The following is a 12,222-nucleotide window of genomic DNA, read 5'->3' as shown; positions in this document are numbered from 1 at the left end:
CTTGGAATCGATGAATTCGCTAACGAAGAAACAAACAAAACCGAGTACAACTGTTAGAGAGAGCCAGAGGAGCGATGTGTGGAGTTGGATGTGAATTTGAATTGGCAGTAGCGCTATACCAATGGCCAACGCAAAGCAAAAAGCGACCATAGCATTAGTCCAGTTCATTTTGCGGTGCTCATGCTCAGCCACCAATCCAGGTGCTAGTAATTCATCAAGCTCAACATCTTTATTGGTAGGTGATGTCGGGAATCGTGGATCAAATTTCGATAAACTGGGACTATATATGTCAGAATTATACTGAAAAATTCCTTTGCCTTTGAATTCAAATTCATATTTTGATTGAACACACTTGCGAGCACACAAAATGTAGTAACAAATAATTGAAGCTATTCGGAGGAGATTTATAAATAATATTTCGGGGAAGATCTCTCAGTAAGCAAAAATAAACTTAATAATTGCGCGCCGTTATTTCGGGGAAGATTTCAATAAACAAAAATAGTTAAATGCATAAATATAAACAATAATAAGTGATTGAGCGCCGTCATTTCGAGCAGATTTCAGTATTTCACGATGCAGAAATAAATATTCACTTACGCGTCGCCGACTACGGTTTAGGGGGAAACAAAAAACTAATAAATAAAGAGAATAAATTCAAACTGAATTGGGGTGTAAGCAAAACCAATGCATCCATTTTATTACCTTTTTTTGAAGGAAACATCCATTTTATCACCTAAATCTTTACACGTTAACCAAAGAAAAGTTTTTTTTTTTTTTTTTTTAAAGACTTGTCTAAAGTCTCTAGTCTTTACACGTCTGCTGGGGCTAGGGAAAAAAATGACCCTAGCAAGAGCAAACGTCATGCATCCATTTTATTTCACCCTTGATGCTTGGTGCCCTCTGTGTATGGAATATTCTGAATCTGTTATTCGTCTCCTGCGAGAGTATAGGCCTGAGAAACAGCCCTCTTTGCAAATAGAATATGAGATTTTTGCATTGGCCTCATATTTGATCCATTAGCTCTTTCTACACTGGCTTGGTGAAATTGGTTGGTTTCAGTTGCCCGGGGGTTGAAGGAATCGCTAAACCGAAATTTTTGGTTTTGTCATATTTGGCACCGACACCAAACTGTAGGGAAGGAACATCGAACAGTGGCAGCTCTAGAAATTTTGTTCAAGGTGTTCCTTAGGAAGCAGAAATTTACACAATCTTATTTCTTTTTAGCCTTTAGATAATTAGATTTGATTTAATGTTATTAATTCTATTCCGTTCTGGGCGTAACAGCCGGAAAATACTAGAATAGTAACCCATCCTATTCCACTTCAGAAAAAATTTCGAGTCATTTCAGTCTATTTCGGGTGTTTCGGTAAATACCGGCCGAAATTTAAGATTCGGCTGGCATGAAGTTTGTGCTTAAAAAAAAAAAAAAAAAATCTTAAAATCAAAACAAATTTGCATTCTGTAAACCATAAAACCTCAAAAGGTTAAAAAAAAAAATGAAAAGAAATGAAATGAACAAAGGTACCTGTACAGCTAAAAAAAATCATATTGAGAAATTTGAGACTCAAAACTTAACAAGAGGCACTGCCGCACTGGTACTGGTACAGACACAAAAGTTACGAACAAGGAAGAAGGTAAAACGTAGATGTAAAAGTGTAGATGAAGATGTGATAAAATTTAAAAGTATAAAGTGTAAAAATCGAGGAGACAGAAGTCGTGTGTAGTTAAGAATAAACAAGAAAAAATAATTAAAAATGAGAATTAAGTAATATATGTCTGGTGAGGAAAAATAATAATGTAATAAAAAATAATAAAAGGTTGAAAATTGTGTTGTATTGGACAGTGATCTTAGTCGAAGGAATTAAGCCATTGCCTAGCCTATAGTAGTTTTATTATATATATATATATATATTTTTTTTTTTTTTTCTTCAGATTTTAGTTCAAATTTTTTTTTTTTTTGAGTTTTTCCTTTTTGCTTGAAAGACCCCAATATATTGTTAAGTTGCTCAAATTATGGACTAAAATTTAATTTTATTGACATAAAAAAAATTCAAGATGGTCCCAAAATTTTTTTAAAAGGTAAATAAATATAAAATTTTAAATTATTATATATATATATTTTTTTTTTCGGGTCAAGGTGGTCTTGGGACAACCTGGCCATAAGGTGGCGTCACCACTAACATCGAACCGAATTGATTGCATTTTAATCTGTTTGGGTTGCTCTGGTCGGCTAAATACCAAATAACCCTTGGGAATAATTTTTTCTTCTTTACATGTAAATGCAATAGTTTGAAGCCTATTATGACCAGGATTAGGACTTCATGTACACAAATAGCAGTAACCAAAAGTTAATTTTAAATTCATGAACACAACAAAAATCAGCTTATACATTCTACTTACAGAGTGTAATTTTATAAAAACAGAGAAATATGTAATGCAAGTAATAGTTCCTGCAGATTTGAAAAGACCATAAATGACAAGGGCCATCTGGTTTCTTGGTCTTGCTTAATTTTAACCACCGAAACTAAAATTTTATAACTAAAATAGTCAACAAAGCTATAATATTTTCTTTTTCTTTTTCTTTTTTTCATTGTACTTCTTGTTTTTTAATCTCAGACAGCCAATTCAAGTTAGTCCTGTCACGTTCAGTGAAAAAAAGGTTTTCCTTTATAACTCAACCTTTTTGCATATTTTATTTGAATTCTTATGTTTTACTTAAAACCAAAAAATAAAGAAGAATTATTTCATCTCTGTAACCCAAAACACCTTTGATAAATAGTATTGTTTGATTTCATTTTGATTTCTCTTTTTTCACAGTCTTAAGCAACCGATAAATAATATTGTTTGATTTCATTTTGATTTCTCTTTTTTCACAATCTTAGAGCCTGATTTGTAGAAAGATTTTTGTTTTTATTTTCAAAACAGTATAAAAACAATTTTTTTAAAAAAAATTGAACTTGAAAATAGTTTTCAGATAATAATTTTTATATTATACGTGTTTGGCTCCCACTTTGAAGAAAAAATTTCAAAATAATAAAAACAAAAAATAATTGTTTGGGAGATTGTTTCTATTTTTGAGATTTTTTTTTTTAAAATTTACAAGAAGTAACATGTAGACTCTGTACATTACTTTTTTTTTGTGGATAATAATAAAGGAATAGAGTTCATCACCTTTTTTTTTTTTTTTTTTTAATGATAAGTTTCAAATTTGAAGTGTGAGAATTCTTTTTGTAACAAAGATAAGCTTATTGATTTAAGAGATAAAAGAATTTGGACAAATATGTGAAATCCACTATTTTCAATTTATTTACAACTATGTCATTAAAAACATGTTCTGTATCCTGAAAACACCCCTTCACCGTTTTCAAAATCTTGTTCTAAACCAAAAAAATAGGATATAGTTTTCTAAAAATTATATTTAGAAAATATTAGCTAAACAATAAATTCAAATGTGGGACTCACCATTTTATAGATTACAAAACAAAAAATTATACTATTTAAATACACTTACTAAACATGCCCTTAAGCAACCGAATAGAGATTCAAATATTCAATTTAACCAAAATCCTTTCATACTAGAAGTAACATAAATCGTTCTGAACTTTCTCTCTCAAGGTAGTTCAGTATTTAACAAAAAGCTTTAAAAAAAAATCTGTAATTTTATAAAAACAGAGAAATATGTAAAGCAAGCAATAGTTCCTGCAGATTGGAAAAGACCATAAATGACAAGGGCCATATGGGTTCTTGGTCTTGCTTAATTTTAACCACCAAAACTAAAATTTTATAGCTAAAATAGTCAACAAAGCTATAATAGTTTTTTTTTTTCTTTTTTCTTTTTTCATTGTACTTCTTATGTTTTAATCTCAGACAACCAACTTAGTCCTATCATGTTCAGTAAAAAAAAAAAAGGTTTTCCTTTATAACTCAACCTTTTTGCATGGGTTATTTGAATTCTTATATTTTACTTAAAACCAAAAAATAAAGAAGAATTATTTCATCTCTGTAGCCCAAAACACCCTTATAAATAATATTGTTTGATTTCATTTTGATTTCTCTTTTTTCACAATCTTAAGCAGCCGATATATAATGTTGTTTGATTTCATTTTGATTTCCCTTTTTTCACAATCTTAAGCAACCGAATAGAGATTCAAATATTCAATTTAACCAAAATCCTCTCATACTAGAAGTAACATAAATCGTTCTGAACCTTCTCTCTCAAGGTAGTTCGATATTTAAGATTTTTCTTTTTTCACAATCTTAAGCAACCGAATAGAGATTCAAATATTCAATTTAACCAAAATCCTCTCATACTAGAAGTAACATAAATTGTTCTGAACCTTCTCTCTCAAGGTAGTTTGGTATTTAACAAAAAGGTTAAAAAAAGATTAAAATTAAAAAAAATTAAAGCAAAAACAAAAAACTTGCGGTTTGGGAAAAATAAATAGTGGAGATGCGGGGTATCGATCCCCGTACCTCTCGCATGCTAAGCGAGCGCTCTACCATCTGAGCTACATCCCCATCTTGCTGGTTCGTTTCAAGCTTGCAAAGCTTTATTCAAACAATACTTGAAGTGTCGCTTCCCCTTCTTGCATTCGACTTGTTAGCCATAACACGTTTCTTTTCCTCTTCATCTTCTCAAATCCCAAACAGTCATTTCGTCGAACACTTAAGAGGACAACACAAACGACTTCACTTCTCCACCATCAGCCGCCATATCCATCCACCGCTCCGAACTTTACAACCCACCTGTCAACTATCAAGAACAAAATTTAGAAAGAACAAACCACATGACGGTACACCAAGACCCACGAACTTTATCATCAAATTTTGAAGAGGTAAGATAAAAATCTGAAATCTTTTGCATGGTTCTAATGGTAGTTTCTTAACACATGTATTAGTAAATTCGTTTGATGTTTGTGTTTTTTATTTGTTATTTTCACAACATCTTTAATGTTTGATGTTTGGTTAAGGAAGAACACTGTTATGGAAACTGCTAAAGCTTCTGTCAATTCACTACAAAAAGGCTTATAAGGTGATATAGTAATGAACGTGATTAATTCTTCTTACATCAACAACATAGATTTTCTTCTTTGGTTTTATGTTTAAATATATCGAAATTTGTAGTAACGAGGAGATTTGAGGGTTTTGGATGCTTGGTGGTTATGTCCTGCCATTTGGGAATGTGCAGTTTTCGGCAACTTATTTGCTATAGGTGAAACACAGAAAAGATAGTTTTGTTGCCTGTGGCGGAGCTAGGAGTTCAAGTCCGGATGCAAAATTAAAAGACAAGATTAAAGGTAAAATTAATCTAAAATATATTAATTGATACTAATAACAAAATAAATAAATGATTATTTTCTAAAGTAATTGTCATACACAATCTAATATAAAATGTAACTTTAATTCATTTTTTATTCCTAATTTACTTTTCTCATATGCAAAATCTACTTCAATACGAGCTCATTTAGAAAATGATATAGACTTATTATTATGATTGGGTTCCCCAATTACATCACTACATGGCTAATAACAATTAAATCAAGGGATTAAGAAAACTTAGGTAAAAAAATAATTATCAATTCATAACTAATAACAATTAAATCAATGGATTAATCTAAATACACACAATTTAAACATGTAATTTGAATCTTTAAAATAAATTGAAAAAATAAAGCAATGTAAAAATATCAAGAATATAGCAATATACTTATGAAGTTGTATTCGACTCTACGTGATTCAATGCCATGAATGCTTCTAAAATTTCTTGTAGACATTTTTACTTTTTTAAGTTGTTAAAATTCGAGTTTATAGCAAAAACTCAAGTTTGATATTGAAAAGGTTGATAGCTAGAGAAAAGATTGTAAGCAGGAAACCAACTAGTGAGGCACTAAAGAAGGCACATTACACATAAACATAAGTTTTTTCTTTCAAAGTCCAATTCTGTTTTTTTTTTTTTTTTTTTCCTCCTCCAATCGTAGTTGGCAAAGTAGTGTGCAAAAAAATGTACTATTAGGTGAGACCCATTATGTAATAAAAATGTTGCCGTGTGAATGTAAAATTGTCTTCTTGTTGACAAACTAATAAATACTATAAATAACAAGAAAAAATAGATTGTCTTTTGTGTCAAGTGGGGACTTTTACCGCATTTTAGTACTAGTACTACTGCTTGAGAATTTTTGAGAAGGTTAGGGGGGGGGGGGGGCAAGTACCCCCTCGACCCCCCTTCCCTCCGCCCCTGTCTATTGCTTATTTGGTAAGACAAAAAGCAAGTGGCTTGAAACAAACAGTTTTTCCCAAATTGAGGAAGCTTGAATGTGATATAAACTTTATAACATAGTGTAATTATTTGCTTTCTTGATTAATGGGTTGCATTACATGCATGATCTATTGATCTTCATATGGTGAAAGACAAATTGCATACCAGTTCTTATGTTGACTACACATGTCCTTTTTGTGATTAAAAAGCTTGAACTATTGTCAAGTCTATGGTTATGTTGCTAGATTGAATTGTGTAATTTTCTGCTATAGATTCATATGCACAATTATAAATTGATTGGCTTGGTTTTAACATATAGTGTGCCTAGCTAGCTTGTGGGTGTCATATCTCACGTTGAAATAATGTGTATCAAATTTTATGGCAATGGACTACTACATAATGGAGAATAATTTTCTTTTAATACCTAAATATGCCACAGGCATTTTATAGTCTGCCAACTTATGGGAGCTCTAATAAAACCTAAACAAATAATGTGGTATTGGGAATTCACTGGTAAATAGTATGTATGATGTGAAGCATATTCGTAAAATTGCAAGTGATTTAAGTTAAAAGGTTCAAATCATTTTCGTAATAGGGTTGAGCTGCAATAGAATAATATGCTTATAGAATAATGTGGAATTTATTTTGAGACTAGGGTTAATGGGTTGGGCTGAAATTTGATACAATTACATTCAGAATGAACCATGATACCTATTAGAAAATTTTTTGTTATGGCCTTGTTCTACGTTTTTATACTTGAAAGAGGCATATTGCAGTGATAGAGTCATGCTTTATGTGTAAAAGCTTATGAGTTGTGATCCATGATTTTTTGTTTGTTTGGTATTCATTAGGTTATGCCGTATAAAGTTAGTGAGTTGTTGACTTCTTGGCAGGGCAAGTTTGGCATAGGCATCAAAATATAGATTTATGGAGGTTTGTGCTGCATTGTTTGTTTTGGTGCTTATGGCAGTAGCGGAATGCTAGATGCTTTGAAGATTGTGAACGGTCTATTCTTGAGATTAAATCTTTCTTTTTCAGTACTCTCCTTGATTGGAGTGTAGTTTTGCCGTTTTATTCTTGTTTTTCTCTCTCTAATCTTACTGATTGTTGTAGTTTGGGCTCTTGATTTGTACCACTCAAGTACACTTCCAGTGTACTTGGTTGGTTTTTTCTAATAAAGTTTCTTACGTTACTTATAAAAACAAAATGTGTTTTGGGAATCTCTTTAAGGTGGTGTTAGGATTTCTTTGATCATGTGAGAGTTTAGGTTGCGAGATTTATGAGATCAAAATTGTTGGTATTAAGTTGTAATTCTTGGCTTAGATGATGAGAAAATTGAGACTTGAGCTCCTTTAAGGCTAAGATCTTAATTCTACTAGTTTTCAAGAAAAATTCTTAGATACTTCCGAAGTATAGTGAAATAATGCTCACTTCTCTCACATTCATGATGGACACTACCATAAATTTAATGAGTTCGACCCCACTATAAATATGAGAGGAGAGAGTGTCATTCACCGTGTTCCGGGAGTAGTTATGAATTACTTGATTTTCAATTTTGGAACTTGTGACATGAGCCTTTTGTCAGTTCATGAGATTTTATTACAAATTAATTATGTATTGAATTTTATCTACAATTATATTTCTCAAATTTCTCAATTGAAGCATTTCCCTAAGCTTTTGAAATACGATTATATTTTCAATTGGTTGAGGCATAGTTAAGTACAATTCTATGTACTGTACCTTAGGTCCTTAAGTTCCCCAATTAAATCAATCATGTGGCTGCATTGGTCAATAATTTATATGATTGAATTTAATTGTCCATGGGAAAAGATAACACTATCTTGTTGTATTGGTCAATGCAACAACATGGTTGAATTTAATTGGAGAACTTAAGATACAATACCTAAGGAACCATACTAATGTTATGCAAGGTTTTCAGACTTGGACCGTTCATTGAACTGTAAAAGTGAGAGGTTTAAGGTTTTTAAGGTTGAACCGGGGTCGAACCGTGATGACGTCATAATTAATTAATAATTAATTAAAGCCTAAATATAGATATTAAATTTATAAAACTAGCAAAATTGACTAATATATCTATATATGTGAGGGAAATTTAATGATTTTCAAGCATATATTTAATAATTAAATAAGAAAGTTAATAAAATAAAATAATAACCATGAAAACATTAAAATTTATGATTAATTTTTGAAGTAAAGTTGAATATCTTTGAAGGATTTTAATTATAATTTTTTTTATTCCTTATAAGAGATGGATAATTTAATTAAGTAGAATAAAATTGTGTTAAGTTGTTTTAAAAAAAAAAAAATTGCTAAGGGGTTGGACCGCACGGTTCTTGCCACCGGTTCGTGCGGTCCAACTCGGGTTTTAGGGGTTCACGGAATTGCCACATATGCCCAGTTCTTTATGCTTAAAAAACTAGTTTTCATCCCGGTTCTCAGTTTTCATAGTTTGACCTCCCGGTCCGGTCCAGTTTTGAGAACTATGATGTTATGTACATTTTAATTATGTAAGAATAATTTCATGTTTTAAGAAAATGCAATTTTTTTTTTTTTTTTTTGATACAAGATAGAATTCTACTCTAGCCTAATCTAAGTGTATATGTGTGTGAAGCTCCCTCCTGGAGACTTGAACCCCGGCCCTTGCCCCCCACACTCCACAAGTACTTATACTTATGGAGTGACCATCGCACCAAGGGAGTGCGGTGGTAAGAAAATGCCATATTAATAGCGTTGTGGAGGTGCTAGGTTACATCTAAAATGTTTGAAAAAGTTATGGATTTGAGAGTATAAATGGCCACTGAGCATGAGAAGGAAAGTTATACTCGTGCTTGTTTGGCACAAGGCCAGGTTAAGGTAAAGCCAATCACTCCCATTGTTGATGAGTTATAATCTATGGATTGTGATGAGTTATGATGAAATACCTAGAATACCGACACAGTGGAGAATGTTGGATGCTTGATCTAGAGAGTTAGAACTCTCACTAAGCTTACATGCTTATCAAAAAGGTTAACCAAAGATATTATGTGACGAGCATTTCTGTTATTATAATCATGAGAGAAATATTCTAAAATATCTACAAGTATGGATTAAATGATTATCTATAGTGTTATGACTGTACTATGTTGTTCGAAGTATTTGCAGTACATGTTTGTTTGTGAAAAGCATGAATTCAGATTTACTTTACTCTAAGAAAGTTTTCTTGTAGTGTATCCACAGAATATGAAAGGCTTTAATGTATAAATACAATCTTAAAGCAACCGCATTAGTCAACGTAAAATTGTGCAAAATACAAAAAGTGGTTAATTTTGTACATTTTAATAAATAAATTAAAAAGAAAAAAAAAAACTACATCAGTGCTTGCAAAATTGTGCATATATACAAAAGTGCTACAGTAACCGTGCATATGCACGATTACTGTAGCTTTGCATACTAATATTTTATTAATTTTACATTTTACTCCTTTTTCTATCTCTTTTCTCCATTTGCAAAACCAACTCAGGCATCTTCTCTCCCTCATCATCTTTTTCTTCCTCTGATACACACAAACACACCCACACACACGGACACACCAACAAACCCAACATCGCAAAATCAACACAAACCCACCATCCACACAGACCCAGCATCGCAAAATCAACCACGGACACACCTCAAATCAACCACAAACACACCACAAAATCAACCAAAAATAAACACATCCACGCACGGACACACCAACAGAGACATAGAGAGCATTTTTGTGAACTTGTGGTTGTGGGTTGGTGCTTGGAGGAGATCGGAATGTTTGGGTCGATTGGAACAAATCTCTATGGATCGGTGCATGTGGTAGATTAGTGTTTGTGGATTGTCGAGTTTTAATCATGGTGGATTAGTACTTGTGGATTGGTGAGTTTTAATTGTGGTGGATCGGTGCTTGTGGATCGGCGAGTTTCAACTGTGGTGGATTGGTGCTTGGATCATTGCTTGTGATCGTGAATGGAGAGAGAGTTTCAGATGGGGAATGGAGAGAGAGAGTTTCAGACCGTGAATGGAGAGAGAGAGAGAGTTGAGATAAATAATAATAATAAGTGAGGAAAATGTTTATTTAAATAAAATAGATGGTAGAATAGACAAACTGATGTGAGTGTTTTGTAAAAATGGGTGTGTAAAATAGAAAAAGTAGGTTTTTTTTTTTGCAAAATAGACAGAAATTTTGCATTGATTGATGCGGTCGCTCTTACATTCTTACTAAAAATTCTCTTGTCACCTAACCCTAACAAGCTTTACACTCACGCTTATCTATTTTTATAGCACTAGTGATTTGTAATTCCTTTTATCTTTTGTTTTTTTGGATATGTGAGGTCTTTTGTTTCTAGAAAGCAATGACAGTGATAGAGATGACAAGAGGATCTGTAATTTCTTTTATCTTTGTTTTGTTTTGTTTTGGTTTTTTTTTTTTTTTTTTTTTTTTTTTTGTGAGGTCTTTTTGTGTAAAAACCCAGATGTACTTGATTCCTAGAAAGCAATGACAGTGGTAGAGATGACAAGAGGATCTGTAATTTCCTTTATCCTTTTTTTTTTTTTTTTTTTTGATTTGTGAGGACTTTTGGTATAAAAACGAAGGTGTACTTGATTCCTGTTAAGCATAGATGTATTTTTTGGGGCTCTAGTTTTTTGCAACATGTTACACCCTTGATATTTTGTTGTTGTTGTTGGTTTAGAGGTGTCAATCAACTGATTTATAAGACTCTTAACTATTGTTTTGGAGTTAAGTATGTATATAGAGGTCAGACATATGGTATGATTGCCTTTTTCGATGAGTAAGAATTTTGTTGCATATTTTTGAAAATTTGAAAGAAAATATTTGTAGGTTACATGGAGATATTCATGGAGTAGATTTAGTCCTTGATGATTTCCTATCTACTTAGGGATGTAATATTCAGATGATTTGCTATTATTAGGAAAGAATAGAGTACTTGTCTACACATTTGTTTTGGTTAATGTTAGTATTTAGTTGAACTTGGTATAATAGGTCAGGTATACTCACAAATCTCTGGATTATGGATCGCGACTTCTTACTTAACAAATAGATCTTATATATATGTTAGTTAACTGCTTACTCACTCCCAAGTGCAGGAGATCGTAGCAATATAATTCTCGAAGTACCGAGGTCAAACCACAAGGAGCAAGATAAATTCAAAGACAATATAATTAAATAACAATTTGGGTGAAGAAGAAAAATACTTTTGCTTGGTGATTGTTAACAAGAATAATAATAAAAATTGATTTAAATTAATAATATAAATACTAGGACATCAGGGTGTTTCCCTATATCGATATGAAATTCTTTGTGATCTAAAAAAATATCTATTTCATAATTGATTGTTCTTATACAATTAAAAACTTATGATTCGGTTGAACTGAGACAATTCAAAAACACATGATAACCTCGATTAATAATGCGATTAGAAAAGTTTTCAGAAAAACTCATTCACTTTAAAACCTGATTTCTATTTGAAACTATTAGAAATTCATCTAAACAATAAGAAAAACATGATTGAAGTTATTGAAAGTATGGAAGAACTAATACATCAAAAGAAATCTAATTGAACAATCAAATATGTTGTTGATAAAATCCTAGAAAGAATCATATTGAATATTCATACCGTATAGAAGAAACACAACCCCTAGCCCTAGCAAAGAGTTTAGGCAGCCATTAGAGAAAGAAAAATACAAGGTTTTCTCTGCCAAAATTCATTCTATACAGCCTCCCTTCAAAACCCTAATGTCAAAAGTGTCCAAAGAAAATAAAACATTTAGTATTTTAATTTCCGTCCAGGTTTACAGCAATAACTTGTGAGTTAATTTTGGCCTTAAAAAATTGAGAATTTCGAAAAACTCAAAACTGGAAAGTTGTAGATATTTAAGTCATGGTTCTAACCCATCTAGCCTTCTGTCAATTGGAT

The 12,222-nt window shown here is 31.7% G+C and overlaps 1 non-coding gene across 1 annotated transcript; it reads right to left on the bottom strand.

Moving 5' to 3' along the window:
• Positions 1-4,445: 4,445 nt before the first annotated feature.
• Positions 4,446-4,518, bottom strand: TRNAA-AGC (transfer RNA alanine (anticodon AGC)). The gene has a single exon. It is a non-coding gene; the product is annotated as a tRNA-Ala (tRNA).
• Between the last annotated feature and the right edge of the window lie 7,704 nt (positions 4,519-12,222).

This window comes from Quercus robur, chromosome 2, assembly GCF_932294415.1.
Source record: "Quercus robur chromosome 2, dhQueRobu3.1, whole genome shotgun sequence".
NCBI lineage: Eukaryota > Viridiplantae > Streptophyta > Magnoliopsida > Fagales > Fagaceae > Quercus > Quercus robur.
This window is presented reverse-complemented; position numbering and strand designations above follow the sequence as displayed.